This window comes from Hibiscus syriacus, unplaced genomic scaffold, assembly GCF_006381635.1.
Source record: "Hibiscus syriacus cultivar Baekdansim isolate YM2019G1 unplaced genomic scaffold, ASM638163v2 tig00003041_pilon, whole genome shotgun sequence".
Taxonomy (NCBI): Eukaryota; Viridiplantae; Streptophyta; class Magnoliopsida; order Malvales; family Malvaceae; genus Hibiscus; species Hibiscus syriacus.
This window is the reverse complement of record NW_024061960.1, coordinates 6,342,880-6,357,882: the sequence shown is the minus strand read 5'-3', so window position 1 is coordinate 6,357,882 and position 15,003 is coordinate 6,342,880. Positions and strand designations below refer to the sequence as shown.

The 15,003-nt window shown below is 33.0% G+C and overlaps 1 pseudogene; it reads right to left on the bottom strand.

Annotated features, from left to right (window-relative positions):
* Positions 1–14,392: 14,392 nt before the first annotated feature.
* LOC120170149 overlaps positions 14,393–15,003 on the bottom strand; it is a 95,643-nt pseudogene continuing 95,032 nt past the window's right edge.

The window sequence follows — 15,003 nt, the reverse complement described above, 5'->3', positions numbered from 1 at the left end:
TTTTACAATATGTGCCTTTACCTATGAATCTTCAACTAAAACTGTCATTAAAAAAGTTAACTTATGAAACTCTAATGTTACGTGTTGCAAAGAAATTGAATTTAGAGCCTCTAAGTGGATTTAGGCTATCTTATCTGAGAAAAGGTAAAGTTTATTTGTTAACCGACAATGAAGATGTTGAACGATTCATTGCTTACATTAGTGTTTTGCAAGAAGATGATGTTACATTATATGTTGTTGAACCTAGAAGTAGTGAAGTTGGGTCAGTAGCGGGTAGTAATCAACTAAGTTCTTCAACCCAAAATTTAATGGTTCCACCACAATTTCATCACCAAACAAATTTTGTTTCACCATATTTTCAATACCAAACACAATATCAAACACAATCTCAAAAACAATCTCAAAACTTCACAACCTTTTCCTAATCCCAATCAATCAACTTTCAGCACCAAATTCCGGTTTTCGTATTGACCAGTTAGACGATTATGAGCCAACAGAAAAAATTGTGAGTACTAGTCAGTATTCAAAATTTGATATTGGTCAATACCCGGACATTAATCTTGGTCAATACTCGGATTTTGATGATGTGATAGAATAAGAAACAGACTCTGCATGTAATGATTTTGATATTGGTCAAAATCCGAATTTTGATGATGAAACAGCCGCTGCCGAGGAAGATATTATTGATGATAATGAGGAGGAAGTTACGACTGTGAATGAACATGTTGAACATCCATTCTGTAATTCATATAACCCTGAAGAAGAAAAAGAAGAAGAAAAGGTCCCCGAAGAAAGGAAAAATAAGAAAATACCACGGGAGTATAACTGGAATATGCCAGAATTACTTCAGATACCGGAAGAAGAGTTGGTAAAGATATCAGTTGATTGTTACAAAAAAGTTATTTGTATCAAGAAAGATGATTGTTTTGATACAAAGGAAGACTTGAAGATAGCTTTGTATACGAAATGTGTGGAAGATGGCTATAAACTAAGAGTTAACAAATCAAGCAAAGATCGTTTCGAAACAAGGTGTATGATTGACAAAAACTGTACGTGGCGTATGATTGCTAAGAGGATAAAAGATTGCGAAATGTTTCAAGTTAGGACTTTTATCGATAAACATACATGTTCAAGAACCCAAGTTTTTCCTCACCATAGACAGGCAAACAAAAAGGTGTTGGGTGGTTTTCTGGCTGGGTTAATGTTTTTGAATGTAAGGGTATATCGGGGACATGAAATTATGACTTACATGAATGCTCGGTTCAAGATTAGTATCTCATATTCTCAAGCTTGGAGAGCCAAATGTTATGCATTGGAATTGTTGAGGGGGTCGCCAGAAGCATCGTTTGCCCAACTGTCGGCTTATTGTCACAATTTAAAGCTGAAAAATCCTGGGTCGGTAACTCATATCAAAACAGATAGAGATTGACACTTTGAGTTGTTGTTTATCGCCATTGCTGCTGCGGTTAGTAAATAATTATAATTTTGTTGACTCATTTTTGTTAGTTGCATGCATTTCACATTTAAATGATTATATTTCTTGTGTATATGATTTTGTAGATTAATTCGTTTATTACTTGCATGCGCCCATTTATTATAGTTGATGGAGCACATTTGAAAGGTCGATACCTTGGAGTAAACTTATTAGCAGTAGCCATGGATGCTAACAATGGGATACTGCCAATAGCTTACGGGGTTGGCAAATCTGAAACCTCTGATTCATGGACATGGTTTATGGGGCATATTAGGGATTGCATAGGTCCTATTAACAATCTGACAATCATATCCGATAGGGCAAACTCAATTGACAACGCTGTTAGAAGGCGTTTCCCAGATGCTTTTCATGGACTTTGTGGTGTTAATTTGTATAGAAATCTAAAATCAAGGTCTGCTGGTATAAAAAATCACAAATGGACATACTGGAAGGCTGTAAAAGCTTATCGGGAAGTGGATTTTAATAAGCATATAAATTGTTTAAGACGTGTTTTGCCTCAATGTGCTCAAACACTAGAAGATGTCGGGTTTGAAAGATGGTCAAGAGTACATCAACTTGGAGCAAGATGTGGTTTCATGACGTCTAATAGTGCAGAATCAATCAACGCTCTAAGTCGTCATTCCCGGAAATTACCCATTACTATGTTAATGGAGTTTTTTCGAGCCTCTATTCAACAGTGGTACTACAAGAAAAAAACCATGTAGGTATTATTTCTTTAAATTCGTAACTTATCATATATTTTACTAAGTATTATTTATTTAAATTTACAGGAACATTGGAATGTCGTGTTACACCATGGACTGAAAAAAAGATAACGAAACGTGTTGTGAAGTCAACGTCCTGGAGAGTTGAACAATGTTCAAACACTTTGTTTGAAGTATTGGATAATAATTTAAATGGGCTTGTCGATCTAAATGCAAAGACGTGTAGTTGTAAGAAATGGTAAACATCTAATTATCCGTGAGGCCATGTTATAAAAGTTGCTCTTCATCTAAACCAAGATGATTCAAGCGTATACTCTATGGATTGCTACACTACAGAAGTATATCGACAGACTTATGCAGAGATTGTCTACCCATGTCCACATCCTTCTGAGTGGGGCATACCAGATGACTTACAAACAGTTTTTCCACCAGTCATGGACAGCATACTACCTGGCCGACCAAAAAATCACGATCGTATACTGTCTAAGGGTGAAGAGAAGAGGATATCGACATGTAGTCGGTGCAAGGAGAGTGGTCATACAAGGTTGACCTATAGATCACCAGTGCCATCACAATCATCTTTTCCTCTACCAAAAAATGGATCCTCATCAAAATCCAAAGCTCATATGGTGCCAAGCAAAAGGAAATCAAATTCGCAATCAAAATCAAAATCCCAATCACAACCGGCTTCACCTTTTGGGACTTATTAACTTAGGTGATTTTAAAATGCAAACGTTGTATTATGTGTATTTTATGTGTGAATGCATACATTTTCAGTTAGACATTCATTAGTAACTTGAGTTTGAACATTGATATGATCTATTCAGTTGTTATCATGTTGGGATTTTCTCTTGTGTTTGATTGCTTGGATAGTTGTTCTCTTGCTTCTTCAAGTGTCCTTAGCTTGTATTTATAGCTTCGAATGTGTTTGATGTTCTATATACCTTGATGTTGTATGTTGCGATTAACGCGAAAGTCAAATTCACAACGCAAAATAAGCGTTGCGAATTTAACTATCGCGTAGCGAATTTGACTTTCGCGTTGCGAATTTGACTATCACAACGCTTATTTCACGTTGCGAATTTACCTTCAACAGGTCTTTTTTACCTTAAACATAATTCAGATTGAAAATTAAACAACAAATCAATTAAACATTGTTGTAGGTACATTATTTGAACATTGTTATGGGTACATTATTTGGAAAAATAATGTTCTGGATTTCGTTAGAAATAACCCTTTTTCATCGGATTAATTTCATTTTTGTGGGTACATTATTTGAACATTGTTATGTATAAATTTGTTGTGTATGTATGTTTTGGTTTGATTATATTGTATGTATATTTTCATTCAGATGAGATGGGCTGTGTATAACAAAACAATCCATCTCTTCCATGTGAGTACTTTATTCCAACCATGTGACAAGTGTGACAACCCCATCAACTCACAACTCAGCTTTGAACTCAATCAATATTGTCTTTTAGCTTGATGGTTCATAAAGCATGTTACTTGAACAGTATGAATCAATTATGCAATTTCCATGTTCAATTTAACATTGCATTTCAAATTCATTTCATATGTAATTGGAGTTTGAATTTAAATTTCAATTTGAGTTTGAATTTCAATATAAATTTTGGCTCCACTATAAATATTAGCCCAAGCCAATATGCATGTTATCATTGATTATTCCTAATTTCCATTGTTTTTTTTCAACTTTAAACGCGAGGGAAATCCCGACCATCGTATTTTTTGGTCAACTTTAAAGCGTCAGAAACGTTTCGGGCGTATAATCTGGGTGGTATACGAGAAATGCAACAAATGGAAACTAAAATCATAAGTCCGAAATGCTTCTGAGTACCATCCAAATCATAAGTCCGAAATACTTCCGATGCTCATCAAAATCCAAAGCTCATATGGTGCCAAGCAAAAGGAAATCAAAATCCAAATCTCATATGGTGCCAAGCAAAAGGAAATCAAAATCTACAACTTGAGTTTGAACATTGATATGATCTGTTCAGTTGTTATAATGTTGGGATTTTCTCGTGTTTGATTGCTTGGATAGTTGTTATCTTGCTTCTTCAAGTGTCCTTAGCTTGTATTTATAGCTTGGAATGTGTTTGATGTTGTATGTTGCGATCAATGCGAAAGTCAAATTCGCAAACAGAAAATCGCGTTCCGAATTTGACTTTCGTGTTGCGAATTTAACTTTCGTGTTGCGAATTTGTACCTTCAACAGGTCTTTTTTTCCTTCAAACATAATGTAGATTGAATTTTTTAGAAACAACAAATCAACTTTTATAAATCAATTAAACAAGCAAAAAATAATTCTTATTTACAAATCAAATTAAACAAATCAACTTTTACAAATCAATTAATCAAAAAATAAATCTTATTTCCTCATCAATTGTAACAAATCAACTTTCAATGTAAAATTCAATTAAACAAAGAAAAAAAATGTACCCCAGACTGTTGTTTATGCACAAATACATTTCACGCATCTCACTTCAGGATTAACCTGCAGAAACCAAACATTTGCTCAAACAACACTTTCTACACATCTAAAACCAACAAACAACAAATTACTGAATTATAGGTACTTAACCAAATATTTTCAAACCAATTAAAGAGTATATATGTTAACAACACTTGCTCAAACTTACCAATTGTTTATGTACAACTTTCAGCACGCGGATGCAGGTAGGCAAAATCTCGAATATATCGATCTGGTCATATAATGCCGAAACCACAAGCCTATTGCAGCTCTATCTCTATCTGTGGGAGGTAGATATTGTATACTTCCTGTCGTCAAACGTTCCAAGCAGAAGCATACGAGAGGACCACAATCCCCTCTGGCTCCATGCGTTTGTTGTGGCGCAGTCTCGTCTCTGATCATTGTAATTTTGAACTTCTTTGGCTTCTAGTTTCCAGATTTTGTCCAATAATCAATCGCATTCAAGAATTTAGCCAAATGATCGCTCCATCTCTTTGTAATAATATCTCTCAAATCAGACAATGATATGTAATTCAACATGCTGTCATATACTACTGTCTTCAGGGATGGGAGCTAAAGCTCGACGAGAAGCCAATGACGCTTTTCCAAAACAGGGATAAACACCTCCAATCATAAATAATTGTGCACATCAAATAAATTTTATGAAAACCTTTAAAATATTCAAAAAATAAATACTAACCTTATCGACCTCCCACCACGCAGGATAAAGTTTAGCTTTTCCATTAGCCAACTTATATGAAGCATCTCTCTGATCCTTCAAGTGAGCTGCGTGAAAAGACGTCGGCATAATAGTCCATCGAATGCCTCTTTTCTTCAATTTCCTTATTATTAGAAGACGTGACACACATGCATCAATATGCTATTTTATAAAAAAATAAATATATTAGTCAATTTTAATAATTTAAAAAAAATTAATCAAAATACAATATAAGAAGAATATAATACTTACCCCCTTCGAGGTAGCCATTATCTTCAACCCCTAATAAAATACCCCACCAAAACCGATCAAGAAACAAATGAATAGCATCGTCGATTTGGCATAGGTCAGAATAACACCTCTTGCTCCGCTCATGTAGATAAAAATAAACTGCAGTCTTAACCCAAAGGGTATTATCCATAATTGTGTCCGGTAGTGTTTCCATCTCCTGCTGAGGAATGATACTGGCCGGTAACTCATACGAAAGCCAACACGCATCCATCATATCGGGTACGAGAGGTGGTTTATCAATATGTCGACATATGACGCCAAATGAATCGGGCTCTTGAACGGCGGGCGGGACCACTTGAACGATGACAGTGGCCTCTTGAACGGTGGGAGGGGATTCTTCGATGATGATAGGGGCCTCTTGAACGATAGGAGGTGCCTCTTGAATGATGATAGGTGCATCGGGCTTATTCTTACGGAGTCTTGGCACTAGTGGGGTGAACGGAGACGTAATGGCACATGCACGACGTTTGATGCGTGAACCCCGTCGTACAAGAAAAACCCGACGTAAAGCATCTACCTTAACGGGCTGCTGAAAATAAATTAATATATAAATCAGTAAATAAATAAATAAATAATGCCGAAAAAAAGTTATTTGTATTTTTAGTATAGTATTAAACAAATTTACCTTATTGCGTAGAGTATTAACCTCATTCTGCAAGAATGAAACAATCTTGCGTAGAGCGACAACCTCATCACGTAAGGTAGATACCTTACCGCATAGCGCACCATTGTCATCACGTAAAAAATCCACCTCACCACGTAAAGATCGAACCTCATCACGCCATGCACCATTATCTTCACGTAAAGTACCGACCTCATCACGTAATTCCCCTAACTCATCCCGTGGAGGTGGAAAACAGGGAGATGGACATAGACGGAGCCTCTTTGCCGGTCGCCTATTATGAGGTGATGGTGGAGAAGAGGCTCGATGATGTGATGGAACAGGTTATGGTGGAGGTGGAGAAAAGGCTCGACCAGGTGATGGCTCCGGGTGTCGAGCTATAAAATTGGCCCGATGGGGTGATGGCTCTCGAAGTGGGGGGTGCTCATCATCTGTCCCATCAAAAAACCGCTTACTAGCTTGCCACCAATCAGTGGCAAGCTCAGCATCTGAGGGTGTCAGCCTCTGTAATGGGTAGTTGGCCTCCTAACAATATAAAAGCTCAAACAAAGTTAAACGTGTACTAGTAATAACTTGTTTATATATGGTAGTATTTGTGTGTTAACTTACATCATTAATCGTCGTATATGGGAGTAAGTCTTTCCAATCCAACACGCGTTTCCTCTTCCAGGTAATAGCCCTAGGAATATCATTTGATCTTTTTATCGCATATGTCTGCATGCTAGGGAAAGCCTCAAATATCCAAATCTACAAACAATATAATACACAAACATTAGTAATTGTTAAATAATTAATTATAATTTTAGAAACATTATATAGAAATTCTTACCTTAAAGGCCCAAGTAAAGCCTGTCAAAGTGTATTTAGAACCATCGCCCCGCAAACTTTTTCGGTCCTTGAAGGCAGACAACAACTTCTTCTAGGTAGCTTTCCATATATATGAACCCCACGGAAACAGGTTCCATGCATTTAGGTCCTCTACCAATAATATTAGGTCCTCAGAGATTGGTTGTATGCCCTCTTTGCCTAAAAAACCGGTATGCAAAAGAGTGAAAACAAAGCCAAATATGTTTCAAACTAGCACGGTATTCACCCAAGTCATTATTCCATCATAGTTCACAAAATGCATCAGATAACATTCCAGAAGTAAGCACTTATATAAACATTTAAAAGGACAACATATAGGTTTAGTGCAGGTTCAAGGACAACATAAAGAGTAGTAGTTTATTCTTCAAACTTAAATTAGCAACACTGTGAAGTTAGTATTTGTCTTTGTTTTTTGGTTGAAGTAATACAATTCATTCAAGTTTCAATTTGGCGAATAAAATAAGTTTCTGAAACTTAAATTCGCAACGCGAAAATGAAAATCGCAACGCGATTTTAGTTTCGCGTTACGATTTTCATTTTCGCGTTGCGAATTTGGTGTTGCGATTTAGGGTTTCTTCAATAAAAAGACAAAACAAAGATAAATACTAACTTCACAGGGTTAAAGACTAAACAGTTTAGCAGTATTGGCAGCAACCGAATGAATTTAACAATCTCAGTGAAATAGTTAATCTAATAATAATACAGAATTTCAAAATAAAAATAAGAGATTAAAAAAACTAACCCTCGGTGGTTGATTTTCCATTTCTGACCGTGAATGGTTGTGAGGGTTGATCTGAGAGATGGAGATAGACGGATTTCGTCGGAAATGGGGACAAATTTTGTCGGAGATGGGGATGGATGTCGCCGTAGAGAGTGAGAGATGGAGATGGGACTGAGTTGTGCTTTAGGGTTTTAGGTTAGAGATGATTTGAGATAATACTGTTTACATTTGTGTTGCGAAATTAATATTGTGTTTCGCGTAAAAACATTTGACTTTCGCGTTGCGAATTTGACTTTCGCGTTGAGAATTTGATTATCGCGTTGCGAATTTGGAATATCACAACTCGAATTTGGAAAATCGCAATGCGATTTACATATTCGCGTTGCGAAATTGGAAACTGGGTTGCGAAATTGAAATTCGCGTTGCGAATTTGAGATCGCGTTGCGAATTTGTTGGTCATTTTGACAAATCCAAAAAAAATTAGTTAAATTCGTATATTATAAGATATTTTTATCACTGAAGTTATTTTCTCAAAAAATTAAAAATAAAGGGGAATAAAGGAAGATGGAAGTTCATGAGTTATAAAGATCAATCACATGTTCTAGTCTCCTTTTGCCTCTGCATGATTGATTACATTACTATTTATATCTCAAAAGCTGCAGCTTTTCCCACTTAAGCTTGCCCACCATGTTCTAGTCCTTGCCAAACTACTTCGTTGAATTGTCTAATAACTGTTTTACTTTTACTTTGCATGCATAATTGAGTTTAATTTATCTACTGTACAATTGATATAGGAATATTATTTTTTTAGAGATTTTAGATTTAATCAATTATGTCTGTAGGGTGTGTACGTTGTTTATACATAAAAAAAAACCTTAAAAAAAACTTAAAAAAGATATATATTTATTGTTGCTACGCATATATGTAGAAACCTTAAGATTCCCAAAAGATGGATTAATAATAGAGGATAAGTTATTGTAAGATTAAAAGGCATAATAACAAATTTAGTCTTTAATATTTACATCTTTTATTAATTTGACTTTTTAATCGTTTTAAAAAAAGTCGAATGATTTTTTATAACGAAAGATACAAATTAAAACATTAATTTTTCAACAGATTTAAGGTGACAATTCACTTGATAGTCCACGTGTGCCTCGTGCTAATATGATGATGTGAAACTCAAGATCCGAGAAAATCCTAATCTCCAACATTCACAAATCGGTAAGCAAACATGATTTTGATGTAGTAATGAGATAGTTTTCCCATCCCACCTTTTAATCAACATGTGATTATCAAGAACAATAATAAGATGGTTTTACCCTGGGCATATCGATTATTTTAAATAAATTATATTAAATATAATTCAATATATTAAGAAAAAAGGAAAAAAGTAAAAGAAATTTACATATCCATTTTATTGAAAGAAGGAGTATTAAAAAATTTTAATTTATTTTTAAATTTTTAGATCCGTCACTGATTTTATCCTATTTCACTTCTAATACACTGATGATTAGAAACAATGATATATAATTGAATGATCATAACTTTAGATAACTTACATCTAATAACATGAATTATTAAAAAAAAAAAGCAGACAAGATGAAGCACTCAACTTTAAAAGGATCAAATTTTATTAAACTCAAATCTCTATTGTATCTCCCTACCAGTACTACTGTAACAAATATACCTTTAAATAGAATCCAATTAAAGAGTTTAAGTGTAGATTGAAAAGGTTGAAATAACAATAAAATAAGAAAACTTTATTTGCACCTTTTTTTACATATAAAAATAACTAAATATTTAAAAATATTTTTTAAAGAAATCAAAAATATTTAGAATTACAATAAATGTTTATAATTATAATCGTAAACTAAATATATAAGACATTTTTCTATAATCATTGACATAAGAAACTAGTCACTTACGGTCACACACACAAGGTCCATACAAGGAAAATATTTAAAAAACTAATCAAATAAACTCGAATGAAATGTAGATATGAAAAATATTTGATCGCATCGGCAAACGAACAAAAAAAGGGGATCAAACTATTTAAAGAACACCGACAAACCGCTAATCAAAGTCAAGCGACACGAGAAAACTATATACAAACATAAATTGTGTATCTAAACCAATCAGAGGATCCAGTGCATGGAAGATAATCATGATAACAAATAAGTGTCATCTTGATCAGTCGAGGCGTTATCGAATCCAACTTGATAAAAAAGATAAACAAAAAAAAGATTAAACGACCGAAAACGTGCCAAAAGATAAAGAGAAACGGACTATAAATACAAAGTTATTAAAAACTAAAAAAATAAAGATAAAACAAAGAAATGATATAGAAGAAATAAAGGGGAAATAAGAAATACTGGTGATGGCAATCAACACTGAGGCTGGTGACATCGTCTATCAACTAAAAATAAAAGATTAAGCGGTTATTGGAATTTTAGAGAGAAAAGATTATTAGTTTTTTTAAACTTTATTTGCACTTAAGATACACTAAATATAATAATAAAAATAAAGTTATCCTAAATAAATAAAAAATACATTAAAATAAAAAATAGTGTCAAACTAATTCAGAATAAAAGTAATTTAAATTTATAAAAGTCATAAAATATTAAAAATATATGAATTATCATGTGAATGTTATGTCAATGATATTAAAATTTTAATATTTTAATTCGTATCCATATTTGGAAAAATAATGATTCAATTTATTTTCAGCGATTAAGAGTGAGTTAAAATTAACTAAAAAACGATAGAAAATATAAATATTTAAAATTTAATATATTATTATAGTAATTAAAAAAGAAAAAAGAAAAAGTGGGTTCCATGAACACATGTTAGCAGACGATGGTGAGTGGATCACAGTTAAAACTTTGTTGCTTATCAATATCAAATCCATCTATTCAACAGCTTAGCAGCATTTCCCAACATTGAACCATCACTATAATCCAATGTTCAAATGCTAACAAATTACAATATATATATATAATATGAGTTAATAGCAGCATACACGATATAAAATTCTTTTAGTTTTACATTAACTTAGGATTATTAGATAAATAAAAATATATTATTGAGATTAACTCATTTTTTTCTAGCGAACATTTTCTCATTTCCAACTCTTAATCTCCATAATTTATAGTCACTCATCCAACGATCTTATATATGTATAAAATAAAATAAAAATACATTATATAATAGGATCCTTTCCATATATGTATAACTTCGTAATTCAAAGTGCTAAGTAGTTTTAAAATTTGCAGTGTCATTGGAGTCTAAAAACTCGTCTTAACCTAATTTTGTCATTGAATTTGACTAAATCCTACAACACCTTCTTAACTTTTGGACCAAAATAGTTAGCCATTGACCTGAAAATCCTAACAATTATCTTTTTCTCCAAATAGATATATGTCCAATTCTTGAAAAGTTTTGTCGACTAAATCTATAATGTATTAATAAGAAACATCGTTTTAATTTTAATTGATATTAAATTTTGAATAATCCACCCCTTCTCTATTGTTTTTGAAAATATTTATAATCAATTATAAATATATCAACAAATAGTTGTAAATAATTTATGGTAGCATAATAATGTGTATGAATGGAATTGAGAAGTGATTGTGAAGATTGGTTGGCATAAATGCGAGTGAGCATGGAAAGGATTGGTGTCCATCCCTCTCTACCTTCTTTTTATTTCACTCATCCAATGATTCAAAATCAATGTAAAATTAAAGAGTTTTACATTGTGTAAGTGGATCATAACAATATATGTATATTATTCTCCATATATAATTCGAGTTTGAATAATTACATCTATAGATTATAGGTATTATCAATGATTAAAATGATTTTACATATATTATTTTATAACCATTTTAAACTATTTAAAAATAATAAATTGTTTAAAATGATCTTATAGTCTAGGATAATTTAGATTTTTAAAGAAAAATTAATGGAGATTATATATAAAGTTAATTATTTTTATAACTTTATGGTATTTATAACTATAGTGTGTCATGTGCTAGCCAATAAGTTGATGGCAGTGGTAGGTCCCCTATGGGCTAGGAAGTCAATCCGTTGGGAATCTTCTTCACAAAATTGCTTTCCGGCCCACACTAGCTGCCTACCCCCACTAACACATTTCTAAAGTCGGTGTTTACCTCAATCATAAAAAAGTATTGTTTTTTTAGAAGTCTTTTGAAAAGTTATATCTTTAAGATATATAAATGTATAAGTATTATCGTGACTAATTTTTCCAAAAATAAATAAATAATGCTTTATAATCATACCAACACATTTTTCATTTGTTTCTCGTCGCCCAAAATTCTAAAACCTCTACAAGCCAATGCCAAATTCAAACATGGCTTAAATTGGTCAAATGTAGGACATCCTTTACATTTATTTTCTTTGCTTGAGATAGTAAATAGTGAGCGTTAGATCTTAATAATTGTGATTAAACCTTAGGTTGGATGTAACATTAAGTGGATAAGTAACCAAACTTTAAACCCCACACGGTGCTTTTTTTTTTGGACCTAAAAGATTAACGGAAAAACCTTAACCAATAACAAGAATCTAGGACCATATAGTTCAGCTAGAAGACTCTTACCCAACAATGCGGTAGAGTTTTTTAGAGCTACATGTTTCAACCAGTCATATGGACAGACGCATGATTTCGTATTTGGAGGAAAGAAATTATAAAATTTTAAGGGGCAAAAACATATTTTTAATAAAAAAATACAAATAAATATAAAATTTTTAGGGATGATAATTTTCCCCACTCGCCCTCCTCGAGGTTCATCCCCGCAACCAGCAATATATGCATAAGATCTTTAGCGAAATGTTAATCGATGTACATTTCGCGATGAGGAAAAATTGAATTGGGTTGGATTTTTTATCCATTCTAATATGATCTGAAAATTAAACTTTTCTATTGCACTTGATCTGAATTTAGGAGGATTTCCTGCAGCAATGGTATATTTAGGAGGAATTTTATTGTATAAACTAAATATATAATTTAAAAAATATAGAAAATAATATTATTATAATTATCTCTAAATATACGAAGAATAATTATAATGTTCTTTCAAATTAGGTTGAGTAAGATTTTTTCACTCTAAATTAAATTCGACTTGATGCAATTCTAGTTTAATTTTTTTAAAAGAACCTTTTTGATTAAATTGAATCAAATCAAAACTCGTGGGATTTAAATTAAATATGTCTAAATATATTGACAATGCCTAATACGTTCTGTGAGAATTGTTCAAAGATAGAATTACTCTTTGGACCCATTCCGATTATTAAAAGTTAAATAAATCATAACCACTCGTGTTAACATCCGACAAATGCAAGTGCAAACTACAAAAGACTAGCCCACCCGTCAAAGAAAAGATCTTTCTTAGGGCATTGTTCTTATTGTATTTGGACCGACAATAAAATTGCTTGGCCCAATGTTTTGGATTCCCAATAACAAGTATGCTGCCTCTATTAAATTAAGGGAAAAGTAAACAAATAGTCCCTCACTATAGCAAATTACTTTGTTAAGTCTCTTAACTATTACAAGTTATAAAATAATCTCTGATAATAAGGTGGTGTTTTGTTAAATATCTATACTATTAAAAGTTATAAAATGTTCACCAACTATTTGTTATGTTTCAAACTCTTCATTTTCCGTTAAAAATTAATTGAACTGGACGTTAATATGCTGACTGAGATATGATAGTCGTTTAAGATTATGAGATTAAATTTTTTCATATCTCAATCAACATGTTAACGTCAAACTCAAACTGCCACCAATTTTTTAACGAAAAAAAACAAATTTAGAACATAATGAATAGTATGATCATTTTTTAATTTTTAATAGTCATAGGACCATTTGTGTACTTTACCCTTAAATTAAACACAACGGCTACTAGTAATCTTATGCATACTGTAGCTTTGACCCAAAACTTCAAGCATTAACATCGGCTTCAAACTAGGGCCACAATCATGGGGTTAATCATAACTAGTGAACAAAATAATAATTAAAGATGAACTTCGTGCTGCACCAATGAGAATTTTGTAGGAGAATTCGGTGCAATTCTGGGTGGGGCATTGGCTTCTCAAACAGTCCAAAGCCTTCCATGTGAAAAGAAACTTCTTTTAAGGTGCCACTCTACCACAACAAAAACCCTTGCCCTAATGGCTATTTGATGGGAGATGGGGTTTCCTTGACACAGTTTTGGTTGGAAATTTTATGAACAGTCCATCCAATTGCAGTGGAAAACCAAATCATGCAGTTTTAAGTTTAGGGTATGTCCTACAAAATATAAATAAAGATTTGAGATGTAGGTTAATGTCTTTGTCTCAGGCAAGATCGTAGGGTGTTTCTTTGGGTTTGTGTGAGAAAGGGGAGGAACCCCTCCTGTTTTGCTAGCTGTTGTTGCTCCAATTGACTTCCCCTTTCATCAAAGATTTGTCAAATCTCAAAACAATGAAACATACTCGGAATCTACTTTGCAATCGATTGGAATTACTCGAAAGCAAAAAGAATCGATCCAATGAAACGACATGGAACCTTAAGGAATATCTTGAATCCAACTGTTAATGGGAACTGGCTAGATGCTGAATGTAATCAAATATGGTAGACAACATCCAGAACCCTACAGCATATTTTTTACTAGTTGATTGTGGATTTACAGCACATTAAATTAGAGTGCAGTGAAAGAACAAGGAAGCCACTAAGACTGAATGCTATACAAACAAAGGACTCAGAACCATGCCAAACCTGTAGTCTATGCGCAATGCTGAAGTGTGAAGACTTGAAACCACCGTGCCAGCCGTAGCTCAATCACCCAGAATACAAAGTGGCTGCCGCATGCTTAGTTCTGCTTTGAGTGCCGGAAAACATTCCAAGTCATGAGAATCACTTAAGATTTTCTGCACACAGAAAAATCAATGTTTGTAACTTTGTAGATTAACAGTAGAACCAGCTCGAGTACTAGTATCAAAAGCTAAGGTTCAATTCTATAAATAGTGATTTTACTGCTATGAGTGTACGTTAAAATAATTTTTCAAACAAACGCTGATCACCACAAGGAAAACAGCCATAC